Genomic DNA, 17,021 nt, shown 5'->3' with positions numbered 1-17,021 from the left:
ATGGAGTGGAGTGAGTCTATGTTGGAATGTGTATTGCATAAAAATCAAGAAAGAAATAAGAATCAGTGTATGGGTAATGAGAATTAAATAGAATCTTTATTCCCATATTTACAGAGCACGTGTACAGGTTCTTTTCACTCATAAACACGCACGAACATCAACAAACAACTAGGATCAGTCAGAAACATCACGTAGCCTACTTGAATCCACACTGAAGTACAGTGGACAGGTTTTAAAATGTTTGTCATGTTACAGTCAGGGGTGAGTTAAGGGTGATTTACTCAAATATTTTCCTCAGTGTAGCTAAAGATGTATGGGATTGGCACTGTAGACTCAGCCACTAACGACAATATCCAGTTAGACAAGAGGACAAACCAATAACTACTTCATTTGAAAAACACTGACCATGAAACAAAGACATTTCATCCAGGTTAATTGCACTCTTGACAAAATCTTGCATTTCAAACCGGTATGATTTTGCTTGAGCGAGACACACAACCCCCAACATCTTTGGAGATCAATTGGAAATTATTGTTACAGGAGAGGATTAAGACATGTGACCACGCCACCACAGAGGTTGTGGGTTCAAATCCACGTGGTGCATCCGGCGTTGTCGAGCGTCTACACAAACACAATTGGCCTGTGTTCGGGGGAGGGAAGCCGGGTGGGGAGGTTGATATTTGTCATTGCATGTAATCCTACAGGCTGGGGTGGAACCTGTAAGCAGGGAGTGTTGGGCAGGAGGAGTAGGACAGAGGCTCTATGTCCTCCTGGTGGGGGCTCCTCACTGGTAGCTGAGTCAGTAGGATGTAACAGCAATGACGACACAGAAATGTGTGAGGGGAGGAATCAATTGGCATAATGACTAAATTGCTCTTGTGGTCATGTGACCACAAGAGCTGTAACTTATCTTTTGTCCCACATGTAGTACAGTATGTGAAAATATTTCAGTCCAGCTTTAAACTAAAACATTTATAGTAAAATGTGAAATCCTTCATAGACCTGACGAATGAGGACACCTGGTGGTTGTTTTTAGTTACTGCATTATGTCACAAAAGGATGGTTGTTCCTGACTGGCTATGATGGTAACACTTTACTGACATGACACCTGTCAAAAAACATTTCACAGAGGAGATTGTGTGCACATCTTGTACCTGTATTTAGGCCAGGTGCTGGACATCAAGGCAAGAATCATGGAAAGCATCTTCACACTGGTTTAAACTGGAGGACTTGATAACACTTTTTGTAATGGTGGATACAGACACTAAATCATGTAGCTAATAAACTGCTCTGGTAGTTGGACATCTCAAGATAGTTATGTGGAAATGTTGTATTAACAATCATACCTTCAGGATTTCTAAATACCACTGTAATACCTTGATACCATCCTAGCCTGGTTCATTGACTTCACCTGGTCAGGGTATTTTCCAGTGTATAATTTACTATGTGTTGTTATACCATGTTGCTAACTGTGTGTTCAGATATTCACCAGAGTGATAAGAGACAAATAGCTTTAAGCTGCTGTCAGCCGCATGGAACCTATAAAGAATAAAGTATACAAATGTAATCTGTATGAACTTGTTGAAAGGGATACTTCATATTTGACCGAAATCTACCTAATGCGATATAAAGATAAAACATCTCAAATTACAGTCCATTACTTTGCACTTGGCACGGTCACACCCCACTTTTAATTGACCTATGAAGCGGATTTTGCCAATGCATTTCAATGGCAATGGAGGGTTGTGGTTTTCTGCAACAACAAAAAACACTTCATTCCCATTGAAATGCATTGGCAGAATCCGCCCTCATAGGTAGAATAAAAGTGCAGTGTGACCGTGCCCTAAACAGAGTATTTCTATATTGCAGTATTGATACTTTTACTTAAGTAAAAAATTTGAGTATTCTTTCCACCACTGCATGTTTCTCAAATTATTTTTGAGGAAGTGTAGTCTTTTGCTTAAAATACACTTAATACCGTTTATTATATTCCTCAATTCAGGTATTATATGAGTCTGGAATGACATTAATTAACCACGATGCAGTACTTCAAATGTATCACTTAAGTCAGATCAGTTTTTGATGGTGAGATATTATTTTTGTCCAATACCAAACTATCCTCATGATCGGTTCACATTTCCCCACAAAATAATACTTTGTATGGCGTTCTCACAAAAGGAATTATATGCAAGCAAGACACAAAGAAAGCACATGATAGACTTAGTTATTCCAACAGTTGGTCAAAGCATAGTAAATACAGGATTTACAGTTCTGTACATTAAATAAAACAGGAAATACTTTTATTTAATGATTTGTGCACATTAATAGTTTGAATTGCATTGTTTGTAAGTAAGTAAAGTCTTACATTTGGCTGTTTGGGAACTAGGTTTATGAGTTGCTCAGTTCAAGTACCAAGATTTCTTTACAGAATAATTAAGTCTGTTTGTTACCCTCTTACACCATCTTGTGGATAAGGCTGGAATATATTCTAGGTCGCTCCTTACACCAACAAGGTTTTTCACATGTGCACATTACTGTTAGTGTTATGGGATGAGCATAACGAAAAGTGAAATTAAGAGCATTAGACAAACTTATAATTATGCATTAGGTCTTGAAGTGGAAAATGCCACCATATTTCACTGTGGAAATGTCATGTTTTGAATTTATTTTACGGCACTTCATTCTGCAAGTTTGTGACACTTTTAAGATTATGACTTAAGTGAACACAGACACAGATGGTACTGGGAAATAGGATCAAGAACGGTTTATTTTTCACTTACGTGCTGATTTACTTAATACTTAAACCCTTTTGCTCTTTGTGGAGCATAGGTCATTGCAGGGGACTGTAAGTCTGACATGACTTACTTACTAGAAATAGTGAAATGTTCCGCAGAGACTGTGCTACGCAACACAACACAACACAACACAACACAACACAACACAACACAACACAACACAACACAACACAACACAACACAACAACGTAACAAGATAATAATAATAATATAAATAAATTAATAAAATGTTTAATACTGGATGAGATAAAAAATAAAGTTAAAGTACATGTATAACAGCATGATAAACACCTTAAGTGTTTTATTAACCGCGTCAGAAAATGTGCAAGAGCAGAGGCATTGTGTCCTCATTCAGGACATGGTCAGACTCAGGACAGTCTAGGTCAGGGGTGTCGAACTCATTTTGGGGTGTGGGTGTACACCTACACTCTAGGTATACACTACACTCTAGGTATACACTACAGACTATATATCAGTGGCCCTCAAACATTTGCATGTCAAGGATGCACAAATTGATACGCATTTGAACTTGACCCCCATGTATGCCAGAGACCCCCATAAGAGAAGATTTTTTTTAATACATGTCAATTCATTTATTTAGAAAATAGAAGATCTGCAAGCTCACAATTTGTCGCATCGTGACCCGTTTTGAGCTTGTATTCGAATAGCAGAAAAATATAACAGTGCTTAAGTTTTAAACTGTTCTTCATTTTCCTGGTGGGAACCCCTGGGACCGCCTCAAGGACCCATGGGGGTCCCTAGAACTTGGAACCTGGAACTACTTTGAGAACCATTGCTACAGAATATGTACATATTCATATAGTTGCACATGGCATTTATCAAATTCTATTTTTACTTAGTCATGGGGAAGAAAAAGTTTGTTCGTCTTGTACTTCTGGACCATGACAGTAGAGGGTAGCAAAGTAGCACTCTTCAGTGTTCCCCACCTGCCCCTCTATTCCTGTTCAGCACTTTTCCATTAAAAATATAAATAGCCGTTGCACATATCTGAAACTTCAATTTAAAATTGGGGTTGTATTTTAATACAATAAAACTTAATATTTTAAGTGATTGCCAACATTCTTTTTGCTAGAATGTGTTTTTACATGCCAAAACTATATGCCGTTTGAATTCCATGAAGAATCATTTAAAATCAAATAAAACACATTATATTGTATTACTTCATAGCACATTTTGTACATTTGGTGTTGGGGTTTTCTTGTGATGTCATTATATACATGATATAGCGTACCATATTTGGAATAATTACAGTATGTCAAAAATATATTTACCAGTATAACATTCTGAATGTTTTTCACCATATATTTGATGGAAAATAGAAACACTGGCATGGTTGACAACATGCCAGAAACATTAGTATCCAAAAACATGAACTGCACAATAGCATAAGTGTAGGTTGGAAAAATAGAAGAAACCTGGCAAAGCTTTGCGTAACCCAATATGATCCTATGTGTTGATACACTACTGGGTATAACTAACGAATCAAGGAATCATCGAAAACACAGGGGCCTCCTTTTAACACAACCAAGAATAGGAAGAATGTTTGGCCTTTCACATGATGCCCCCACAGGGAGAAAAACATAATACTTGAAAAAAAAAAAAAAGTATGGCTCATGGTGATTCCCATAGTCCCATGGTTGGCTGATTGGTTGGGGACAGAGTTGGTAAACAGCACCCAAAGTTGGACCTGGTGACCCCCGTGATTCCTTCATTCCAACACGTCCCGTTCCAGATAACTTTGAAGTCAAAGACAAAAAAGAGGAAAATGTATCCCTGGGGTCTTTGGAATTCATGTGTGGGACCACAAAAACAACACTTCATCAGGGGCACCATTCACAATGGTGATCAGCAATATATGGGGAATTCAAATGAGAGGCATTGTGCAGGGGGAAAAGCCGGAGAGATTTGTCTGGTCCCTGGCCCCTTGGGTCCTTTTTACATCCTCTCATGGGTGACTTTGATGTGGACAAGATGATTGAAAAACAAAGCGCCACAGCTCGGTTTAATTCCAGAGGAGAAAAGGTTAGTGGAACGAGAGGGTGGGAGGGGCAGAGGGATTGGGTGGGGGGGAGGGTCACAGTTTCATAAGGGAGTTAATTCACACAACGAGAAACAAAAATCACATTTCAGCTAGTGTATCAATCTGCCAGGCGAGGGGTAGCTGGGTGGATGGTGGATGGGTAAATGACAGCAGCAGCAAGGAGGGAGGGATGAGATACAGGGCAGAGTATAAGTGAGCAGGCTGTGAGAAAAGGAGCTCCAGTTGGTCGCTCTTTTGAAAAGACCCCCCACTCTCCTGCTGGGTCTTGCTCAGCTCTTGTCCCCCTGGTACAATGCTGGTGGAGCGGTAACCCCCCTATCCCCCCCCGATGCCTCCCGCGTGCATGCCCCCCAACTGCCCTCCATGTGCTGGGGCTATGCTGACAGGCTGGACCCAGAGCCCAAGCATATGGAGGCCAGACCAAGGGGCCTGCTCTCCAGCCTGGCCCTCAGCTGGAGATCTACTGCAGTGGGCAGCAGTGCAGTAGACACCCACATGCAGTGTTGCCAGATTCTGTGAGAGAAACAAGCAACCAGGTCTAGGAAAACCAGCCCAAAAGAAGCGACTATGGGCCACATGAGCACTTTAACGTATACATCAGCTATTTGAAAATAGACGATCTACAAGCTCACAACGCGTCGCGATGCGACGCGTTGTGAGCTTGTAGATCGGCTATTTTCAAATAAAATATTGCGGGGAAATTATAATAAGCAGATCTTGCAACCCTTGCAACCCTGCCTGCATGCCTCTTGTCTCTATCACGCACGCACAAACGCACGAATGGCCACACGCACGTGTTAATTGAACTCTAAAACAAAAACAACTAGAAAAAGTGCTCCTCGGAGCACAGGTCTCCGCCAGGTCAGGTAGGTTGTTGTGGGCTAGCAATGTTCGGAATTCGCCAATCAGGATGGAATAGGAAAAATCGGACGGAACCATCTTGATCACTTGACTACAGAGATAATATGTACCGATTTGCATGATGTTTGGACAAAATGTGTTGGAGTAATATAAAAAAGAAAAGTGTTGCAAAAATCTGCCTCCTGGTGGCGCTATAATAGGGCAATGTTAAAAGGGTGGCATTTGTTCCTCAATGAAGTGCGAATGTGTGTGCAAAGTTTCACCGCAATCGGACGCTGGGTTCATGATTTGCAGCATTTTGTTCAAAACGGGCCACTCCTGCAAAGTTTAGATGTCAATCTTAGCCAATCAGGATGGAATATGAGAAATCAAAGAGATCTGTCTTGATCACATGACAATAGAGATCATGTGTACCGATTTGCGTGAAATTTGGATAAAATCTGAAGGCTTAATATCAACAAATTTAGACGGCCTCCTGGTGGCGCTATAAAAGGCAAATGTGAAAAATGCAGGGCAAAGGTTTTTACTTGGCACTTGTGCAAACAAAGTTTTACACAAATCGGTGCAGTTATTGGTAAAAACACGAATCGGCCTGTTATAGCGCCACCATGAGGCAGATTTGAAACATTTTAAGTGGCATTTCTTCCTCTGCCTAATGGGAATGTGCGTGTGAAATTTCACGGAAATTGCAAGCTGTGTTCATGATTTGAGGCATTTTGTTCAAAACGGACCAATCCTGCAAACTTTGGAGGCCAACCTCAGCCAATGAGGATGGAATCTGGGAAATCGGACAGATCCGGGTTGATCACATGACTATAGAGATACTGTGTACCGATTTGTATGACGTTAGGATACAATCTGTAGGAGTAATATTTAAAAAAAGGGTTTTGCACAAATCGGCCTCCTGGTGGCGCTATAACAGGCCCATGTGAGAATTTTGGGGCAGAGGTTCTGAATTGGCATCCAGGGAGTGTGTGTGCACAGTTTTGCTGCGATCAAGCCAACGGTGCCAGAGATTAGCTGCGGACAGACGGACACACGGACGGACGGACGGACGGACGGACGGACGGACGGACGGACGGACGGACGGACGGACGGACGGACGGACGGACGGACGGACGGACGGACGGACGGACGGACGGACGGACGGACAGGGGGTAAAACATACTCTCTCGCCATGCCTTCGGCCTGGCGGAGACAACTAAGACACGGCTATCACAGAGCCTAGAGTTAAATAAATAAACATTTATCAGAAAGATTTCATGACAATACATTTAAAATATTCAAGACAGAATTGCTGTTGCGGTCCCTAAAACGTTGCATCTTCCTGAAGATGCCCGAGTGCCATGTTGTGAAGCACTACACCAAAGAGGGAGCAGGTGTGGATGAAGCCTTTACTACTACGCCATCAAAATCATGTAGTTGTCAACACCATCAGTATCAAACATGAGAAAATAATTTAATGCTCATTTAACCACCTGGATTTTAACCGGGCTAAAAAACCCTCATCTACCCCTCATAAGGGGAATCCCCCTGGCCAAGAGAGAGGCTTCTGGGCTTCATACAGGGCTACTCTGCTACTCATGTCATGTCATGCAAATAAGCTTTTATACCTTTACATCACCCATTCTCAATGTGGGGTCCGGGAAATGATGGATATTTAGGAACCAAAATGGACCATTACGAATCTGTAACTCTGTAAGAGTTCAATTAAATCATATGGGGGTCTGTGGCTTAATCAATGCATATCAAACTGGGGGTCCTTGAAATGGAAAAGTTTGAGAATCACCTTAACAGTTAAGGTGATGGCTAAACTGTGTTAAACATGCTTCAGGGATACATTAAAGGGACATTTTTTTCTATCGATTAGTCACCCCATGGAGACTTGAATTCATGGATATTTGTTATGGTCGCATTCCTAAGCCAATAATTTGATGACCAGTGGACCGGTAGGCGGTAGGCAGCGGTTACGGTAGGAGACACAAAGGAGACTCTTTGTGTCTCCTACCGGAACCGCTGCCAGTCATCAAATTATTGGCTTAGGAATGTGACAAAAACAAAAACTAAATATCCATGAATTCAAGTCTTCATGGGGTGACTAAACAATAGAAAAAAAGGCATTTTGGGGGTGAACTATCCCTTTAACCTATATTTTTGATTGCTTGATTGAGACAGAAATGTAACAGCACGAGGTACAGTCAGACATTTGAGCTAAAAGGATAACACAAAAAAGTACTGGGGACTTTCCATTGTGGTCCTATTAAGATATATCCTGTAGTACACCTGTTTTACAGTTTCCATTTTGCAAGGTGTCTAGACCACACAGCTAAAGAACCACAACCCAAGATCACTCATGAAACTCAAAGAGGGCTCTATTTTTTGGCCTGTCCTCAACCCTTCAATTCTGACAAGAACTAATGTTGATTCACGGCAGGAATATGTAGCCATTCTGATGCTAATGCAGCTTAAACCACCTCCTTAACTACATGGCCGTGCCGCGCCGTAGCTGCACTGAGCTTTGTGTGTGTGTGTGTGTGTGTGTGTGTGTGTGTGTGTGTGTGTGTGTGTGTGTGTGCGCGTGCGTGCGTGCGTGTGTGTGTGTGTGTGTGTGTGTGTGTGTGTGCATGTGCGTGCATACATGTGTGCGTGCGTGTGTGCATGAGAGAGTGGCGAGAGAGAGAGAGAGAGAGAGAGAGAGAGAGAGAGAGAGAGAGAGAGAGAGAGAGAGAGAGAGAGAGAGAAAAGAAGAGAAGAGAGAATGAGGTTGAGAGAGCAGGAGAGAAAGGAGAGGGAATAAAAGGGAAGAGGGAGAAGAAAGATAATGTCAAAGAGCACTTGTTAACTTTTGATGGCAGTGGTCCACTTGTTCCAGTCAGAATTCACAATATTTAGAAGAGTCTTCCCAACAGGGCATTGCAGTGTTTCACCCTAAAAGAAGTGTGTGAAACACCACTTCTTTCTTCTACTCAACAAGGCATCTCGGCCACAAATTGCTCAACATCAGACAAAATCAACTTTTCACGTTCTAGAGCAGGGGTCGGCAACCTTTTTGACATGAAGTGCCATGTTTACATTTTCTTGACAGTCAGCATGCCATATCAACATTAAGTTTTATTATGACACCACATCAAAATATAATATTTCCACCAGATTCTGATTGTCCATAAATATATAACTTTTTGTAACTTTGGTAATATTTTCTTTCACATCAGGACAATGATCATTAGACAATAACCCACTTATCTCCCAGACTCCCTCCTCAGTCAGAGTTCAGAGTTTGAATGAATGTAGAATTGAGAGAGTTTGAATGAATGTAGAATTGTGTGCAGGATGTAATTTGTATACAGATGTGAGTGTGGGACTTTACATTTAATTGAACAATTATTTTATTGTAAACCAAAAATCATCTCTCTCACACTTATGCCAGTGTGCCAGTGATTACCCTCCCCTGTGCCAATGTTGGCACCCGTGCCTAAGCTTGCCTATACCCCTGTTCTAGAGTAATTAAAAGCTGTTGTTTTTTTGCTGGAACGGGACTTTAGAATGGCTCCAAAGTGATTAATGACGATTGTACCCCAACGTCCTATCTGGGTGGCTTTGGCTGTCAGGTCTGTGATGGCTGAGACAAGGGTCAGCAGTTAGAGCTATGACCTCTTAAGACCGGAGGGATGCTTGCTGCTTGGCCTGGCCTGAGACAATATAGTGGTGCAGAAAGGACAGGTGGTCATTAAAAGTGCTGTAATCCCCTCTATGAATAGCTCATAGGCAGAGAGAGCGACAGGGAGAGGGAGAGAGAGGGGAAACAATAGGGAGAATGGGTGAGAGAGAGAAGGAGATAGTGAAAGAGAGAAAGAGAATGAGGGGGAGAAGGCAAGCAAGAGGGAAAGAGAGAGAAAGAGAGATGGAAAGAGAGAAGGAATTAGGTACATGGGAGGGGTGTGTGGGTGTTTGATGCTGGGACTGCAGGGCTCTTTAGCACAGTCTGCGGGCCGTGCTTCAGAGCGGATGTGTTAACAGTTTCAGGCTCAATGGAGGGAGAAATCCCCACAAAGGGAGGTGTACAAATATTGTGGGAAATCCGTCCGCTCTTTAATATTTCATGAAGGCCCACAATCTATTCATGGGACTCCATTCCTTTGGAGGGGCCCGCATTCAGGCTCACTCTGCAGGCTCAATGGGCAGCCCCTAATTGAGTGCCCGCTCATTCTTCGTCTCCCTGGCAGATTGTTCCCCCATGAAAGACTCTGCCTCTTCATCCTCCTTCTCTTTTCCCTGAGAGTGGCCAAAGAAAAGAGGGCATGCCTTGCTGGTGGTGCGTGTAGGGAGGGTGAAATAAGGGTGGTGGTGGTGGGGTGGGGTGGAGGGTCTAGTTGTGGATCAAATATGATAATAGGGCAAGAGAGGATGGTAAAGCGCCAAGGAGATGGGGGCAGGGGCTAATCCTGTGTTCCCCTATATGGCAAAACTTTGCATGTTTGTGGTTCTGTATGATTCTCTCTCTCTCTCTTTCTCTCTCTCTATCTCCATCTGTGGAAAAAAGGCTCTGTGCATAACTGTAGTCCTGAGTTTCCAGAAGGTGGCATACCTGTTTCTTTTTCCGGGTCAGTTTCCCATAGATTTATTTGATTGGGCAGCAGATTTGAACTAAAAACACATGTGAAGGCACGGTCACACCGCACTTTTATTCTACCTATGGGGCGGAATCTGCCAATGCTTTGTAGCCCTTCTGATTGAAGTTCAATGGTCTTATATGTATAGTATGGGGGCGTGATCGAATGAATATGAAACACCTAAATATTGCATCAAGCAAACTGTCTGAGTAAATGTTAAAATAACCCCAGAAGTATTTTAAAGTAAAACACCCCACCCCAGCATCCCTATTCTGGGGGGATTCTTCGGGGAACATTCAAAAATAGCAGATCCACAGGCTCACAACACGGTGCATTATTTTGGATGAAGAGATGTAGACAGAAAAAAAAACAAGTACAGTTGCAACTCACTGGTTAAGTGGTTAAACATTTTATTTGGCATTAGTAAATAAAGAACAATACTGATATATCAACCAATATATTTATAAACCAATCTTTGAGGCACAATATCTTCATTAGATTTTTTGGGGGGAAAACAATCTATTGAATACGGAATTGTATTACATTGGTGAAGTATTATATTACCGGGAATCAATTCAAACTGTACACTGTACACTGCAGCATCCCTGGCTAGTCCATTTACATCAGTGGTTCTCAACCTTATCTGGATCTGGGCCCACTTGAAAATCTCAAAAGCATTTGCGGCCCACCCATCTGACCACTTGTGCTAAGTGGTCAGATGAATGGGTCGCGTGCATTTTCAGAGCATTGTTTGTTTGTCATAGAGGCTATTTTTTCACAAATAAAAAGAGACATGTTCCTTGAGATTTTGACTTGGTGTGACTTGGTGTGGCACAAAAAGATTTAAAAGCACAGCTCTACAGGACCTGTACTGCTCCAGGACCAGGCACCGAGCAGGAGGGATTATCACTGATCCTTCTCATTCTGATCACCACCTCTCCAAAGATTACCATCACACAAGCACTCTGCACTGCAAGCCTTACTAATCAAACGTGAATAAGAAGGGCACAGTCCTGCATGCCTAACTGTGTGTCCATCCTAGATATGATTTGATTTGGTTGTTAGTAATACAAAATAAAACAGAAACGATGTTGCAGGCCATTGCTACGTAAGAAAACAAGTCAAGAAAAGAAAAAGAGAAGAAATAAAAATAAATAAACACATTTTAAAAGGAGTGACATGTAAACTCCCACCCCTTTTCAACTGTGAACTGCATATGTTTGTACATTTATTTTGACCGGTTAATTATAAAGGAGACCTGACCTACCAAAACACACAGTATGGTAATATCACAGTATAATCACTCCTAAATGTGGAAATGGGGTATAGTGTCTACAATTCACAAAATAAAACAATCCTCATGAGTATTCCCTGCAGCTACATCACTTTCTTGGATGTTTGGTCCATTCGGTCTTTAACCCGGTGTGTTTTAGATTTTCGATTTTAACCACTTTAAGTATCATTTTATACTTTGGCTATTCAAAAATAGCTGATATACTTGTAGATCTGCTATTAAAAAAAAATCGTGAACATTTTTGACAAATCTTTGAATATATTTTTTAAAGTGAATTTTTTTTACTCAAATCTTTGCTTCTGGGGGTCCCTGGAACTAAATATTTTGAGATATTGGTCCGTGGCCAAATACATACATACATTTGGGGATCCTTGACATGAAGAAGTTTGAGAACCACTGCAACATAGAAAACTGTTAGGATTTGCATGCCAGCGTGCACCTTCCAGGTGTAATTCGTCATTCATGCATGGAGGTTACCTGCAAGGATGTGATAACTCCTTCATGTCCACACAGTCACACAACACATGATAAACTTCAAAATCCTACTCACCACCTTCAACCTTACCCCCCCCCCCCCCCCCCCACCCATTGCTTCAGGTCCGATGACACCACCTCCTGCAAATCCAGAGGACCAAGCATCAAACCTGGGGTGACAGGGCCTTTTCAGCTTTCTTCTCACTCTCTATGCCTCCAATCCACATTAAAGATTCCCCCACCTTTTCACCATTACAAAGGCTCAAAACTCATCTCTTCAGATGAGGATTCTCTAGACACCCCCCCCCCCCATGTTTTTATCGTCTTTTGACACCAAGGTAACACTTAGAATAATTAGGGTATCATTTATAAATTGTTAATAGTTATCAATGACTTGCTAAATGTTTGTTAATAGTAAGTTAATTATTTAAAACGATGCCTCATAAATAGATAATAGATCCTGTACAAGGGATTAGTAAACTACTTACTAATGGTTTGTTAAGTATCTGTTAATACTGTAGCTGATTAACAAATGTCAGCACTAGTAAACCCTCTCTGCAGCTAACTCCTCCTACTATCGGTATTGGAAAAGGCAACACCAGAGCCCTCAGTGGTTCTCAACCATTCCAGGCTGCGACCCCCCAAGATAATCATATTTGAACTGGGGACCCCCTAAAATAATCATATTTGAATTGGGGACCCCCCACCCTGAAAAACACTTGGAATTGTAGGAGATGAGGCATTACATTTAGTTTGACTCAGTTCCCACAGATAAATATTGTAAAAATAGCTGATCTACAAGCTCACAACACCTCATGTTGCGAGGCATTGTGAGCTTGTAGATCGGATATTTTCAAAAAGTTTGCCTTTTATATTATTTGACAATTTGGCCAATGTTTTACCAGTTGTTATAGTATATTTTGTTGGTTACTTTTGATGCAGTAATGGTCTTTTTTCAATTTTTTTTAGGTGTTGCAAATGTCTTAAAGGTCCTTAAATTGTCACTTTACTGTCATCATCATCTGGCCTTCCATCAGGGGACCTATGCACAAATGATTACAAGTCAGTAACAAGTCATTATTTAAAGGTTAGAAAATATATTTGTTAAGACCATGTCAATAGTTATCTAAAGTTGCAACTATTCCTCATCCTCCTATATTAAAATTTGCCTTGTGGGAGGATGTTGGGTCGAGTGGGTTCACAAACTTAACATGCCCATTGCCCATATATGGAGACCGATTTGCATGGTCTTAAATCCTATACAGTATATTAAAATTGGCTACTGAGGCCAGCCAGCCGGCGGACCACAGCCACGTCACTCTGACTCAGACATAACCATAAACAAACCCGATATGCCCATATATAGGCATTTGGATGTACAGATCCGACCACTATGCCCATATATGGTCATGTGCATATATGGGGCCGGCGCGCGCATCGGCAAGGACTGTGGTGCCCGCCACCAGTCGTTCGGATATGCGGTTGTCCAAAACCGCCGATCCGACCGATGTCCATACATGGGCATATATAAAAGGGACACAGGTAGACAGACAGATACAGAAATCTCCATATATGGGCACAAAAGGGACACAGACAGACGGGTACAACGGGTACTCTGTCAAAGACTCCGACACTATGACTGAGACATATTGGTCGGATCGGCGGTGCAAGGCCCGAACCGCTACAGTATTACAAATTAACCTTTGTAATATTTACAAAGGTTAAATTGAATGAGTAAATTGGTAACTCATTATAAACCTATTTGTAAAAGGTCAGTTAATATATTTGATAATACAATGTTTATGAGTTATAGAACTTTATGGTTATTCTAAAGTTGCAACTATTCCCCCGTCTGTTTGCTTTTTTCTTTTCTTTTTTACAAAGCACATCCTCACCAAGTCAAATATACTCATCGTGTTTCCCAGTGCATACGGTCCACTGCTTTTTATTATAAATGCATCCACAAGTCTCTTGAATGACGGACAAACCATACTCTCCCATCACACAGGTCATCACAGAGAATCCAGCCTATACGTACAGTATATGGCTCAAGACCAAAGGCAACAAATTGGCTGAATGGTTAGTGGGAGGATAAAGATATGTCATAAATGTACACCTCATGCCTGCACTGAGTCGTTCATCCGGTCTGGCAGCTGATGCCGCGTGGTGGGCCAGTGATGGAAGGCCAGCTGGGAGCATGACCCAGGGGCCTGGGTGTAATCGGGGCTCCTGGGGAAGTCCAGCTGCAGAGCTGGGGCTCCTCCTGATCCTTGATTAAAGGTCATCCTGCTCCCACTAAGGGCCTGTAAGACGCTGGAAGCCCAGCTCACTCCCAGCAAGTCACCCGTCACCAGCCCCTATGTGTGTCCAACAGGCTTAGGCCTGGCTCATGAGGGATGGAGACGGCCTGCAGAGAGGAGTCGCAGTGGGAGGAAAATCCTGGACACGCACCTCCAGTCAGTGCACAACACATACACCCACTCACTCACACTCACACTCTCTCACACACACACACACACACACAGCTGCGTTCGCAACAACATACTGTAGTGTAGACCCCCACCACCACCGCACTCGGTCGCGCACGCACGCACGCACGCACGCACGCACGCACGCACGCACGCACGCACGCACGCACGCACAGGATGCATAATAATAGTGGTACCCGGGGCCCGGTCATTGCAAACCCCCATGGTGGAGTGTGGCAGAACCATGCTAAATGGATTCCATGGAGGAAGAGATTTAAAGCTTTCATAAGGCTCAGTGTGTTACAGGCTACTGCATCTGGGAGCTTTGATGGATTGTTCTCTAGTTCATTTCTGAAGATTTGGTTTTGTTAGTGGTGATCTGGTTGCAGCTCAGTGTTGCCTTTCTGTAGTGGGACTTTGCATAATGGGATGGGATCCTATTCAGCTTTTTTTAATGTGTATTTATTTTTCTATTTGTGATGTGCTGTTCGTCATCATTTGGTTCCTATGTTTCATTCTCTGATCTTTATTAAAAAAAAGAACGAAGTATAACTATCCTACCTCAAATCATAAAACAAATACCTTCCTAGATCTTTGATATATCAGAGCCAGTATTGAGTACATAACATCTGGCTTGATTTTCTTCGCAAGCCATCAGCAAAACTCATATAATCTCATAGCAGCATACCAGTGGTGTGTTCTACCGTGCTACGCTATATACGTAGTATGCCGTGCAGACAGTTTTGAACAAAAAGCGTATACCGTCTAGTCTACTAACCATTTCATCCATTGACCACGTGTGAGCGTATAGCCTATACGCGCGCATGTCGTGCAGGGGTATGATTATGGTATGATCTCTAGAACACACCACTGCAGCATACTCAGACGCACACTACGCGCCCAGTAAAATCCTCAGTGTTAATCTCAGCATTTGATAAATGGAGAAATGGATAATGGTTGCATTTATGCACTCTCAGAGTTAACTTAACACTCTGGATTTTACAGTGTAGACATGGGACTCCAGGGATGCCAGCTGTGGAACTGTGGTGCGCTAATAATTATGGATAGCAGGAGATGTTGGTACAGATCTTGTAATATGATTGCACCTTGCTTGTTAACCTAACAAGTGTAGATGATTAAATTCAGTGACTTAATCCCTTGCGGCCCATGGGCTCAAGGGGAAGTAGTTCCGGCACAGTCTAATCCAGGCCTTTCCGGGCATGGAACACTCCCCAGGCCACTCTACTGGGCTTTTGTGTCAGCAGGTATTAGGACCACAAGTGCCGCCAGAGACTGCAGTGGGCACAGGATTGGGAGGGCCCTGCGGGCTGACCAGATTCAAAAGCCGAGGGGAGGGGTGAGTTGAGGGTTTCATCAGGGCAAATCGTTCTCCATCTCCTGAAGGCTACGATTGATCAAATAAGCTCTTCTGTTCCAGTAGATCTGCCGTTTAAGAAGAAGATAAAACCTTTATTGATCCCGCGATGGAAATCAAAGTCGCCAAAGACAGTACAGCGGTTAAGAATAGAGATTACAGGGCAGGAAAAAGCAGAAAAATACTGTAGATACAGCATCAGAAAGACATCACAGTTAATGCAACACCATCAGTAAGTTGGATTTCTTTTAATATAAAATAAAAAGATATGAAACATACAATTACTATACACCCTCAGCAGTGCTTGCATAGAGCAAGACGAAGGAAAATACAAGAGAACGCACACTCGCACAGTAATAGTCAGGGGATATTTAAAAAATCTTGGAATAAATTCCTTACCAAAAAAAATCTTCACCAATGTGTTTGTAAAGGTGTCTAGTAACACATCTCACAAAGACTGAAATGCAGTTTCCCTAGGAGAATTTGTGACAGCTCCTGAAAGTTGGGGTACCCACCATAACCTTAAAAACGGCCATAGCCATCCTGTTCCAGGTATACTTTTTGTGTAAAAAGCCCATTGCGATTGGGCCGTTTTTAGCCCAAGGAGTGGTTTTGGTGCAAAACAAATGCTTGCAATGGATTCAGAATCATAAAAACACCCTAGTTTGACCCCTCACATGCTACTTAAAACAGAATTTAATTTTGAGTTTTTTCCCCTGCATAAGGTTATGGTGGGTACCCCAACTTTCAGCAGCTCTCAAAAATTCCCCTAGGGAAACTGCATTTCAGTCTTTGTGAGATGTGTTACTATAGACACTTTTACAAACACATTGGTGAAGATTTTTTTTGGTAAGGAATTTATTCCAAGATTGGAAATTTTTCTGCTAATATACCTGACTATAAAGCATGTCTAATAGTATCCATACCGTACTAAACTGCTTGTTATACATCTTCATAGCTAGTGGCACAAAGGACCATCTAAGTCTATTGGTTGTCCCCACGGGGAAGATGAATCTATCATTACCCCTGCTGCTAAACCATCCCACCATCTCCAAGTGAATGGAGTTTGAGTGGTTGTCCAT

The sequence above is a fragment of the Gymnoscopelus braueri genome (genome assembly GCF_963280865.1).
Source record: "Gymnoscopelus braueri genome assembly, chromosome: 12".
NCBI lineage: Eukaryota > Metazoa > Chordata > Actinopteri > Myctophiformes > Myctophidae > Gymnoscopelus > Gymnoscopelus braueri.
Note: the sequence above shows the minus strand (reverse complement) of the source record.